Here is a 12,768-nt window from a genome sequence, read left to right on the forward strand (position 1 = left end):
TATAGTTGGGTACAAATAGGTCGGGACGAGTATGCAGGGTACGATGAAGCCTGCGGGGTGACACGTGGTTGTATTGGTAAGCTATGGTCTGGAGATTGACGATTGACTGAGCGAGCTTTGGTAGCTCGTAGTGGAGTACTCTCTGACGGATTCGATCTATTATTTCCTCCTATTCTTGAGAGAGTGATCGGGATTAAGACGCGTGGCAAAAAAACACTATTCTCTCTTTGGGGTGGGCCTTTTGTACTCAAATCCGTACGGGGAAAGGACAATTATTCAACGCACTAAAATATAAGTGAATGGGGTTCCATATTCATGAAAAGTCAGGTTTGAAAAGACCCATGTTACAGAACCAAGACAACCTATCTTACTAATAATAAGAAAGGGTTAAGGGCCTCCAACTCCTATAAATAAAAGCTTCTTTTAGTCTCTATTTGGAAAAGGGAGACTGAGAGGAACTTAGAAGCCGGCCAAAAAAAAGCTTTGAGTGTAGCCATGGATTCTTTTATAAGACTTCAAGTAATTTCGCAAGAAATCTCTCAAGTCGAAGAGGAGAAGCTCTAATCAGAGCAAAGGCTGGGTCTGTTCTGGGAGCATTTGCCTCCTCTCGACCCTGAGGCCGTAGCAAAGATGATGCAAGAGATCCGGAACCACATTCACGGTCTGGAAGAGAGGAAGGAGGCCCTCCTTCAGAAATGAAGGGAACTAACTGCGGGGGTCATCCACATAGCTTCGGATTCCCAGAGAGAGTAGAATAGAAGAGTCCGTCGACACTTTTTAGTTTTAGAAAGTTTAAATAAGTGTCTGTAGACGCAAAGTAATGTGTTTTAATTTAGGTTGTTCTTTGTCTTTTTTAGTGTAGATCTACTCCGATGCCTACTGAAGAGAGACTCCTATCTTTGCTAACTATCTTTGTTTGGTTTTATTAATTATGTTTGCATGTATGGAAAAAACCCTAATTTAAAATGTTTACTACTTATGCTAATATAATAATTAAGACTTTTTTGTATAAATGTGTTGAAAATGTTGTTCTTTCATTTATTTCTTTCCATAGTGGAGATATTCCCACGTAATGACAGACATATTATTAAAGGACTCTAATTTTGCTTCCTTATCCTTCTAACTAGAAATGAACCTTTACGAGTTGAGTAAAAGCACCTAGTCTATCTTACTCTCACTATGCAAAATAGCAGTTCGCCCAGCCGTCTTCTAGCTTCTACCAACCAAGAGGATTCCTTATATAAAGGAAGAAAGTTTCAGGAGTGATCCTGCACACTTCAACCATTCAGGTCTATGGCCATCGAGAGCATTTTCCCACATTGACTTGCTTTGTCTTGCTTACCGGCTCGGAATTTTTCTCCAAAAAAGGGACTGACTCTAAGGATGCATAAATTTAAGTAAGCAAACCAACATGAGGAAAGATCACAGCTGGTCTAGGAGCCGAAAGAGCTTAACCGACTTAGTTTTAGAGGGCGACTGAAAAGGAGGCTCGACCCACAGGAAGAGCGGTGAGCAGAGAGAGATTGTGAATAAAAAGAGTAAGGGAAAAGTCATCTCATGACTGGAACTGGCTAAAGGCAAGGGAAAATTGCTCTTCCCGAAGGGAGGTTGAAAATCTGTTATAGAATAAGCTACTCATCTTTCATAAGCAAAAGTACTTGGTGTTCTAGTATGTAGAGAATGGTTTTAGCTCTTTACATGACTCTACTCCTATCTCGTCTGCTGCTCTAGCTAATTGTCCACCATTTCCAAGTGTGATTTCTATGTTATGTATGGATGTGCCTAAGGGCATATCAGTTGAAGTATATTCTTCTTTTGATCAATCAAAACCCCTTCCCAAACTGTACAAGCTTCTTCCAAACCATACGGCTTCCTGGATGTAGATGATGATATCTATACAGATGGATCTTATATATATCGTAGAATGAAGTATCACATGGGTGGATATATATATGAATCCAAATCTTCCGAATCACTCATGTTATGATCTTGTACATCCTTGGTCTTCCCGTTCTGTCATCTGGCTTATGTTCTTCATGTAGTATTCAGACCGAATGACTCTATGAAATTACATCGATACTTTCACATATTATGGGTAACGTAGGAGACATCTCTATTTTCCCCCCGAGGAATATTTATAATTCCCACTGCGTAACTTTCAATTCGCCTCTGACCATCAAATGAAATGTGAATAACCCATATTCCTCTCTTTGAAAGAAGGGGCGCTTCCGGTTCTGTCGGTGTTTGAAACAATTTTGTCTTCTCCATATTACTATATCTCTAGAGTCAATAATTTTATATGAGGAACTAGCGAACTCAGTCACTTGCTGCCGTTACTCTTCAGTTTTCTGTTGAGGTCTATCCTGCAGAGGTATTCAAATTGGATCAGTGATCGATTTCTAGGTTTCGTCATAAACCTAATTGGTTATTTCCAATTATGTAAATTAATAGTTCAAACCGCACTCAAAGGTAGGGCATTACCCATATTTATAGGAACTTCTGTACCAGAAACAATGGTATCTCCAATTATAGCCCCTCTGGGATGTAAAATATATCTCTTCTCACCATCCCCAAAGTGTTTGAGACAAATGTATGCATTTTGATTAGGGTCGTATTCTATGGTTACGATTCTACCATATATGTCTTTTTTATTCCATCAAAAATAGATTGTACGGTATAGACGCTTATGACCTCCCCCTCTATGCCTTGCGGTAATGATTCCTTTGGCATTACGACCTTTACCACAATGATGTTATCCATAGATCAAATTATTTCGTGGATTGGATTTCACTTTACTGTCTACGGTTCTATTGCGTGTGCTCGGGGTAGAAGTTTTGTGTAAATGTATCGCCATGCTATTAATTATTTTTATTTAAGTTCTTTTCTTTCTAAGAGGTGGGATAGAATAACCCAGTTGAAGCGTAATGATCATATGTCTATAATGCATTGTATGTCCCATAATAGGTCCTATTCTTCTACTCTTTCCTAGAAGTCGATGACTATTCATAGCTATTACCTCGACACCAAAGAAGAGTTCGACCCAATGCTTTATTTCTGTCCTAGTTGATCATAATTCGAGATTAGACGTATATTGATTGTTCCCCAATAACCGAATACTTTTGTCTGTAAATACTACATATTTGATTCCATCTATAAATCTATTTTCTTCCATATGAGTTAAAGTCTCAATAAGAGTGCTAGTTCTTACTGTTCATTATGATATGAATACACCACATCAAATTCGTTATGTATGGATGATGAGATTCCATTGGTACAAAGCCAATTCCAATAGACTTATTGGAGGGTCCCATTGGCGTTCATCCAGTAGGATTGAACCTACGAATTCGACAATTATGAGTTAGGCACTTTAACCATTCAACCATGGATGCAAAAAGACCAACGAGTGAAATAGGTTTTGGTATTCCTTCTTGAGCTTCTATTTCTTCCGTTAAAGGAGATTCGAGAAAAGATGGAATAGGAAGACGTGTTTCCTGAACGAACAAGATACGGGTTGAGAAGGGGAAGTTAGCAAAGCTAGACAAGACTGGAATGGACATAGGAATGTGTATTGAGGTACCAGATCGGCTAATGCTCTAAGGTTGATGCAATGTATTCCACCAGTTGACTGAAGACTTGATTATTGGTATATCGATCGGTCCATCACGGATTGAAATAGGATCCGGTTCGACAGAAAGCTTTTGAAAATGCAGTGCACCCAGGTAAATAAGGAACAAGATGAATACAGAGGTTAAACGAGCATCCCACGCCCAAAAGGTGCCCCACATAGGTTTTCCTTGAAACCCCCCAGTAACTAAGGTAAACAACGTAGAAAAGGCACCTATTTCTGTACCAGTTCCGAAAGAGCGAAGAAAAAGGGATGTTTTGTTAATAGGAACAGAAACATGTTTATAGTCGTAACGATATAAACAAGAATACTCATCTGAGCCGCAAGAACATGTACATACGGAATACGAGAATTTTGACCTTGTTGAAGATCTAGTGGTGCTACCCGAAGACTTAAATGAATAGCCATCTCTGCTAAGAGCAACCGAGATCCAATGAGAATTTGCGCATAGCTTCTAGTTTTTGACATAAAAATAGAAGGTTGTAATAACGAAAGGGACATGTGAGAATTTGGTCTTAGCTAGTGGAACAAGAAAGACATGGATCTATATTCAATACGCAATAAAAGGATTTCTCCCCAAAAATAAGAAGATTTCCCCTTGCTTTCTTTTTGCTCCACTCGTGCGTGGCACTCCTTGCTCGCGGAGTGGCATACCGAAAAAAAGAAGTGACTACCTTACTTAAGCAATTTTTCTTATTCTTATTCTTTCTTAGTTGTAGTTCCTGTATTGGTTTTGTTCTTTCTAGGTTTCTTAGGGACCTTCATCTTCAGAACGGTCCGCCTGGACACTATGAATGAATATTACATCAATAGAGTAAGTTGTTCATTAAGTTGTGCCCTTAAAACGAAGCTAGGGCAGCGATGTGAAGGCTTGTGAGTGAATTAAGTAAATTAAACACATACTAGCTGGTCTGAATTGTGCAGGATCGAGCCCTGGCCTTGGAATCCATCCATTCAAGCCTTCCCAATCCTTTTTATTGTTTTTTGATCGGACTTTCTAAATCCATATGGTATGATATGGCTTTCAAGCTTCCTAGCCTAGGTTTGTGTGAAGCATGAGAACATGAGAAAACTCAGTCTTTTGCTACTCGTGCTAAAGAAAAAGGTCTCCTCTTGCTGTTCTCTTTATTTATCTCTCCTATTGACTATTGACATAGCAAAGTCTAGTTCTATTGAGCGTGATACCCGCCCTCTACAAAGTGGTTTTTGAAAAGGTCTTTAAACGACACTTCGTCTCTAATTCCAAAAGGTTTAATGAATGCCTTTTTTCTCCGCCCACCACCCATGAAAAGACAGAGTACATAGGGCCTCCTCAGCCTGCCCTAGTTCAAATAACATTTTATCCTACCTCGCTCACCGCCCCTCAAGCTTAAAATCCTTTTTGTTGTCACCACTTACCTAGATCGATATGGCTAGTTTTCTAGCGAGATTTCTAGGTTGAATTAAGGCTTCGAAGCCCCCCTTAATTCAATGTAACTAGAGAGGTAGGCAAACCTGAGTTTAGAGCCACCTCGATTCAGGATGTCGGAACATCAACCGGATCAGAAATCGAATCCTAAAGTGACTATGGAACAGGTTCGAGAGCTTTGATCGAAAACCTTTCCTATCTAGTGTCAGTTGATCCTTTAGCGTCTGCACGAACTAAATCAGAAGCTTAATTCAAAAGACAAGAGTAGGATTAAGGAGGATCAAAAGACTGATTCTTGGTCCCCTAAAGTTAGAAAGCTGGTTAGACTAAAATCTATTCCTATGAAAAGAAAAGTCACGAAAAGCGATCCATATGATCATAAAGAAAGTCTTGCCTATACATATTTCTAGCGTACGCATGATTCCTTTCGATTGGAGCATGTCGCTACCTGGATCAATCAGCCTATTCCAATTCTCCGTGTGTCATTCGATTTTAGGGAATTCATTGGATCGTGAAGTTTCTTCACACCTAGCCATATCGAGGGAATGAAAATTAACTTGTCCCTAAAGAAAGAGAAAAGAACTGGAATAGGAGAAGATGGTCATTGAGAAAGATGCCTTAACAGGTTGGTCATCTGTCAGGATGAGAATGTGAGTTCTTCTTATTATCGGTGAGTTGCTTCCCTTATCTACTGTACCCCTAATCCTCCTTTATACGAAGGCATAGTAACATATACATCAAATCAAGATCAAATAAAAGATTCTCCATCTCTTCTTTATACTCGTCTATCCCTCGATCAACTAGATGGGCCTAGGATAAGGCATTAAAAACTGTCGATATGTGGGGTGATCAAACCGACTCATCTACAACTCATCTTTGAAAACAAGATGCGCTCCTACATGAGGAGGGGAAAATTAAAGTAAGAACCATGGGCATGGATGAAAGAGCACGCTTTGAGGGAAGAGGGGAAGAAAAACTATAGAAAGGTTAAGTGAAGTACTTATAGGGACTTCTTTAACATTCTTCATTCCTCTTCTTGATTATTACCTTCTTTCACTTTCCTCACATCCTAATATAATAAAGATCAAGACGAGTTGCTCCAGGTCCAGATATCTCCCTTCAAGATTGCCATCATCAGTCTAAGTAGCTTAAGTTTTTGAAGAAATAGGTAGAGAAGGAAGAGTGGTTGGAGCAGGACCACAAGAAGTACCTTTAGCATTTCAAGTACCCGGTTTGGAGCCAGGACATCTTTGGCATATCCACCAGCAGCGCCATTGGCATGATAGGCAGGCAGCATATCTTGATCCATAGTAGAGCCACCGAGCGAATGACCTTAATGATCATTTTAGAAGTAGCGCTTTACTAGCCTGACGACTCAGAGCAAGATCGAAATATATCCCTCTTTTAAAACTAATTAATTAACGACCCACCAAGTAAGGGCACGTTGCGCGGTAGTTGCCAGTTCAATGAAGTGAAACTAAGACAGGAAACTTCCTTTTTTTTAATTTTTAGTAAGTAAGACCCTGTTTTATTCCCTTTCGATATCAAGATAATTGACGAAAGTGGTGCTTTGAACATTTTCGCTGAAGTCGAAAAGATAAACATCTACCAGGTATACCAGCAAACCTTCTATGTGGATACCCTTTTTTTACTCTCAACCATTGTATTTCCGAGAGGAGAAAATGCTCAAGGTTCTATATATTCTTTCTTTATTCAATTCATTCACATCCTTTTTGTTTTCAGTCTCGGGTTTCCTTTCCTCTCCAAGCCAATCGATCGCCTTCTTAGTTAACTGCGAAACTCGCCCTTTAGCCATCTATCTTTAGATACGAAGGGCTTATGAGTCACAAAAGTTTAAGCCCAAAAAACAAGGTAATAAAGGTGGGGAACATCAGCCTCACACAAAAAGATTTGTCCAAGAAATCTCAAAGAGATTTTCAATAAGTCAATACCAAGATTTGCTTTCTGCGCCTACTGATGTGATGATAATTCAGAAGTTTTTTTGCAAAGAAGAAGGGCCATATTCCTATGGGTTCACGGGCTAAGGCTCCACTAAAAAAATATTCTTTTTCAAGAGAGAGGTTTTAGGCGCATTAATCACGCCTTAAAGGAGGGAAGTAGTGGAGTAGGAGAGGTAAAGATGGATGGGAATAGATAAGTAAGAGAGAAGGAGACACCAGCTAGCAGAACAGACGGAATGAGAAGAAATCCCCAGGATGGAAAGAAGCTTGAAAGAGAGAACAGGAATGAAATAGCGAGACCAAACGAGCAAAAGGCTATGAAGGTTGACGATAAGAGCGTAAGACTTTATGCGAGAGGGTGGAGCCCTTGATCCTTTCAAGAATGTAATTATCCTTAATATTTAGGAGTAAATATAGAACATTTATAGTGTATTAAAAGAAAGAATAGACTAATATGAAAGTTCCCCAGAAAAAATGGATGTTGTTGAATCAACTGTGAAATACGCTCTTGCTCACGAATCTGCTGTTTTAGCACAGACCATGCTATCTCCAAGAAAATAGGGGCCTCAAACGGGAGAAAAATAAGGCAGACTGTCCTTTGACTAGTTTGTAGTATTTTCTGGGGCTATTTATTCTAAATTGCCCTCCTCGCCTAGAATAGAAGGATAATATAAAAGGCAGGCTAAGCCTGTATTAGCTCTTTTCAGGTTGATAAGGTGGAATTGAAAACTTTGGAGCACATCCTTACCTATATCGAACTCTATGTGTTAAGCATATAGCTTTTCCTTCTGAGCCAGGATCACACTTCACACTAACTGAATCTGGCATAGAATCCATAAATTAAGAAAGCATCTCAATTGGAGAAAAGTTTGTATTCCCGGGGAATTTGCTTATCAACGAAATTCCACTCATAAGTAGGTTCACATCGTGATCTAAGTTTCATTTCCCATCGAGAGGTTATGATACTGGTAAAGAGTCCTATTTTTCTCCTTGTGTTATGAAATAATTCAATAGCTCCGGGCTCCCTCCCTGCATTCCAAGGCAAGCTCCTACTAGATCCTACTATTCCTGATATTCCCACTGGATTTGAGCAACTCGAGTATGAACACTGTATCGCCATGCCTTTCGCTTAGCCCCGCTCTTTGGTTTAGGATGGTTCCGGACTGGAAGCAAAAATATCGTAAAAATGGCTTCTTTCTTTGTCTCCGCTGAACTTTTTTGTAATAGCTTGATGAGATAAACCAATAATAGATACTACGTTCTACCTTCTGTTTCGAGCCCCGCCGAGAGTGAGCTTCCCGATAGTCTCTTCCTTCCTAGAAATAGAACTCTAACTATCTCGTCCCATCTCCTTACTCAAGATATCTGAGATAGCTCCGTAAACTAATAACTTATAATAGATGAATCTGTTATCCTTATGTTCTAAACTTGCTTCTTGGTATAAGGGGAGGGGCGAAGAATTCTAGTTCTAGTTCTTCTTCTGCCTACTCGTTAGTACAAATTTGAGATTGAATCTTTAGAACCATGTGCCTAAGAGGGTGATGACCTTTATAGCCATAATTCTTCCCTCGGTTCTACCTCTTTCTACAATAGTCATCTATCCCGTCAATCCCACCCGTGAGCTATCTATTCTAACCTATCTTTGCCTTTGCAAGATATGTCTAGTTCTCCCTCCTCTTGCCTATCTCAGTAGGAAATTGGAACAGTCTCCGATTTCAAAGAAAAAGCTAAGGCAAGAGCTATACCTTCTGAAACCGGAGCAATAACTACTATAAAGTAAGGAGATGCGCAGGAACGATCCCTAAAGCAAATACTCGGAATGCTCCACGACAAAGTATACCCATTCAGACTCGCTTTTGTTCAATTATAAAAAAAAATAAGCACTTTGATGAAGATTTATAGCATCATTCAAGTAAATATAGATTAAGATCGTAGAAACATGATCTTGTGATATAGCTACACCTAATTCCAGATCGGTTAATGCAAGAACTATAGATAAAGGACCTAGATCCACTATGAAATATAAAAGATCATTCATACATAGCATAGTCCAAGCGAACCCACTTAAAATATTTACTGAACTATGACCTGCCATCATATTAGCAAATAAATGTATTCCTGAGCTTAATGCTCGAAAACAATAAGGGATTAGCTCAAGGAGTACTAAAAAGGGTGCTAATGGCAGTGGGACTCCTACAGGTAATAAGAAGCTTAAAAAATGAAGCCTAATATTTTGAAATCCCACTATAGTAATGCCAATAAAAATAGAAAATGAGGGACCCAAAGTAATGAGAAAATGACTTGTAACTGTGAAGATATAAGGTATCATACCCTGGGGATTACAAATAACGAAAAAGTAAAAGTGACCGAGATTCGAGGGGAAAACTTTTGTTTAACATTTTCGGAAATACCACCTATTTGTTCGTTTACCGGGTTCAGCACGAAATCATAAATAAGCTCTACCAAGGATTGCCAAGCATTTGGTACAGAGTTTCCTCCTCCCTTTTTAGTAACAAAATAAACCAAAAGTAGGACCAAACTGAGAGTTAGTAGCATAAACAAAGATGGATTTGTGAATGAGAAATATAAGTTTCCTATTTTCATAGGAATCAATGGGATTATTTCAATTTTTTCAAGTGGGCTGGTGATGATCTGCGCTAGATCTAGTGTGAAATAAGTGAATTTATCCAGTTGAGGTATTCTTGATTGATTGAGACAAAATGATTCCCTCAATACAGTATAACTCCGTCAAGCATGTACGAGTAGTGAAGAAGTATAGAGCACTTTGGATGGTTGTTGACCAACTGAAAGCATGGGAGAAAGATGCACAAACGAAAAAGGGCTAAAAAAAAGGACCAAGTAATTTCATATATAAAGATATGGGTTTCTAGGTTTAGATGAAATTACATCCCCCAAAACCTATACTCATTAGTGTTTCACTTGTGTGTTTACAACATCCATAGCTTCTGACTATGTCGATGAAATGGGACCGCGAAGACAACCCACCACTAAATCTTGCTTTGGTCTCGCTCCGCTCGCTCCCACCTGTCTTCTTCCCACTATAGTGAAAGATCTTTCACTTCACCATAGCAGGAACCTCGCTAACCTTCTCGACCAGTTAGTCTAACCACAGGAATCCCCTCCTGCTTACCCACCCACCATAAATGATTAGTAACAGACTTGGAATATGAATGAGATAAAAAAGGCCATAATTAGGGCAAACGATGCAATATCTTCGTTTAGAGTAAAGCCCAAAATGGCATAACCATATAATTGTTTTGCCAATGATGGATTTCGCACCATGGAATGAATCGAGGAACTAAGGATGTTTCCAATACCGATAGCAGCTCCCGCTGAAGCAATTGTAGCAGCTCCTGCACCCATTGATTTTGCACCTTCTAACATCTCGAGTTTAGAATTCTCCTCGCACTTTTTCATCATGATTTTCTCTTCGAGAACACTCACCACGTCGATTCTTCCCTTCATTCTTTTTATCTTGGACACTGAGATGTTCATGCAAAGCATAGGTGTCACAAGCGGTACACTGAACACCAACCAAATCGTGGGAAAGAAATTCCTGCAACTACGAAAACTACAATAACCTCTACGTGAACAGACCCTTTGTTAGTTCTGTTTTTATATAACTTCAATTCAATAATTAAGAAAAAGGGTTAAAAAGGCTGAAGAAGCACCATTGGTTATTAAATCTAAGTATATGCCTTGGAGGCATTTAATGGAAAAATAATATTCATCCATCATGGAAAAAAAGGACAATGAAATAACTTCGTCCAAAAAATACAAATCCAACCCTTGAAATTCGGGAAATGGTTGGACTATAGATATTATTTATTCACATATATTATCAAAAAGATCATTGAATGGATCCTTAGTCTTCTTAAAACTTGGTAGCATGGGGAAATCCACTTGGTTGAAAAAGGCGGGTAAATCTAGTTCAATCGGTAAATCCATCTCAGGAGTAAGTTGCTCCGTTGTAGCCACTTTTGTACCTGTACTGGCTTGAGAAGTTAAAATATTGATACTGGGAGATTGGGTATTGTCTGAAACACTCGAAGATGCACATTTGGGGATTCAACGATAAAGATCGGACAACGATCTCACTTTCCTCCTCATATTCAGTTTGACTTATGTTCATTCGCTCTGCGAGCCGAGTAGTATACCGAAAAAAAAGCGACTACCTTACTTAAGCAATTCTTCTTATTCTTATTCTTTCTTAGTTGAAGTTCTCATTCTCCAGATTTACCTGGTGAGCACAACTCTTGCTCGGGTAGGTGGTGCCAGTTTCTGGCAACTTGCTAAATTCAACTATTCAGCGGCTATCGCCTACCCTAATGCTCCTACTCCGGACCTTATTGTTGGCTTTGAGCTTTCTTGCTTGCTATGAGCCAGCTAGTGGAATGCTTTACCGAATGCGCCAACCAAGCTCTGGTGTCGGGCCTACGTGTGCCAACTCCAACTAGGAAACTACTACCGCTTGGGCCCAAGCTCCTGAACCGGCAGGAAGAAGAAGCGCACCTGATTCTTACTACCCTTTCAAAAGGTGAGGCAAAAGGATTGAGATTCTCGTAAGTAATGTTCGAAAGCATTGTTCCTTGATCAAGTAATTAAGATATCTTCTTATTAAACCCTTATTCGATATTTTATTTTGCATACAAACCAAAGGTGCGAAGCGAAGGTGCGGTCCAGCTACAGGAAAGACCAATCGTAGAGACAAATTCAAAGAGATTCCCGCCTCCGGGCGGGGGTTCCTCGCAGGGCTATTACACGTATTCCCCCTGGGGTAGCTACAAGCATAAATCGATTTATAAAATTACGTAGAGTGATCACAGAAACTATTCTCAAGCTTGCGCACACGTGGGAAAGTTGAAGATTTTTGAGAATGGAGAACCTCGGATGGCCGTGGAGGCCTGAAAACAAGACAACCCGAAAAAAGGGCCTTCTGTCTACACGCTTTCGAGAATAGAATAGACGAGATGACTGTAATTGACCAAGTAGGGGGAGGTGAGTCTTGTCTCCTTTCACTTTGTCATACTCGGAGGAGTGGTGACTAGAGAGTACATACTAGACGAAATGACGGTGGCTCCATACGGTGAATTGTCGGGTTCTTATGGGTGCATTAACTAGAAATTGTTTGGAATTGGAAGTAACTGTAGGAAGAAAAATATTTTATGCATTCGTGCTCCACATCCATGAAGCACTTCACTCGCTCAAGAAGACACATAACATTACTAGCTTTTCGGTGTTAAAGGAAAGAGGCTTTAAACCTTCATCGACTCCAACACACTGGCAGGGGGACCAACATGGAAAGCGAGACTCCACACCGTTCTCCGTGGGCTTTAGGAATCGAAACCGGGCCAAGCTCGCACACAAGCCTACTACCAAGCAGAAGCAAAAAAATGAATATGTTGAATTGGGACAGCAAACCATCATAAGCCAGCCAACAAGTAAAACGAGTTCTCATTCATAGATAACTAAGCTTTGACAAGGCAGAGGGGGGACCTTCTCATACCCGCCCTTACAGGAGCCTAACGGAGAAAAGGCTATGTCCAATAGGGAAAGACTGCGGTAAAAGGATGTCCGTCTGTTGATGGCTAGCTCGTACACACAAATATTGGACCTAGGTTTGTTGATGGATCTGGTCTTGTCAAACAGGTTTGGATTCGAGGTTTGAACACAAAAGCCCACTAGACGGGCTGAACTGGTTAGTGATGGAAGCGATTCCCACAAACTGAGAACAAAAGGATGTACTTGCCCCC

The 12,768-nt window shown here is 39.9% G+C and overlaps 1 pseudogene; it reads right to left on the minus strand.

The window, feature by feature from the left end:
* Positions 1 to 6,057: 6,057 nt before the first annotated feature.
* Positions 6,058 to 10,480, minus strand: LOC142173603 (ATP synthase subunit a-like; annotated as a pseudogene).
* Positions 10,481 to 12,768: the final 2,288 nt, after the last annotated feature.

This window comes from Nicotiana tabacum, chromosome 19 (assembly GCF_000715075.1).
Source record: "Nicotiana tabacum cultivar K326 chromosome 19, ASM71507v2, whole genome shotgun sequence".
NCBI classification, from domain to species: Eukaryota; Viridiplantae; Streptophyta; class Magnoliopsida; order Solanales; family Solanaceae; genus Nicotiana; species Nicotiana tabacum.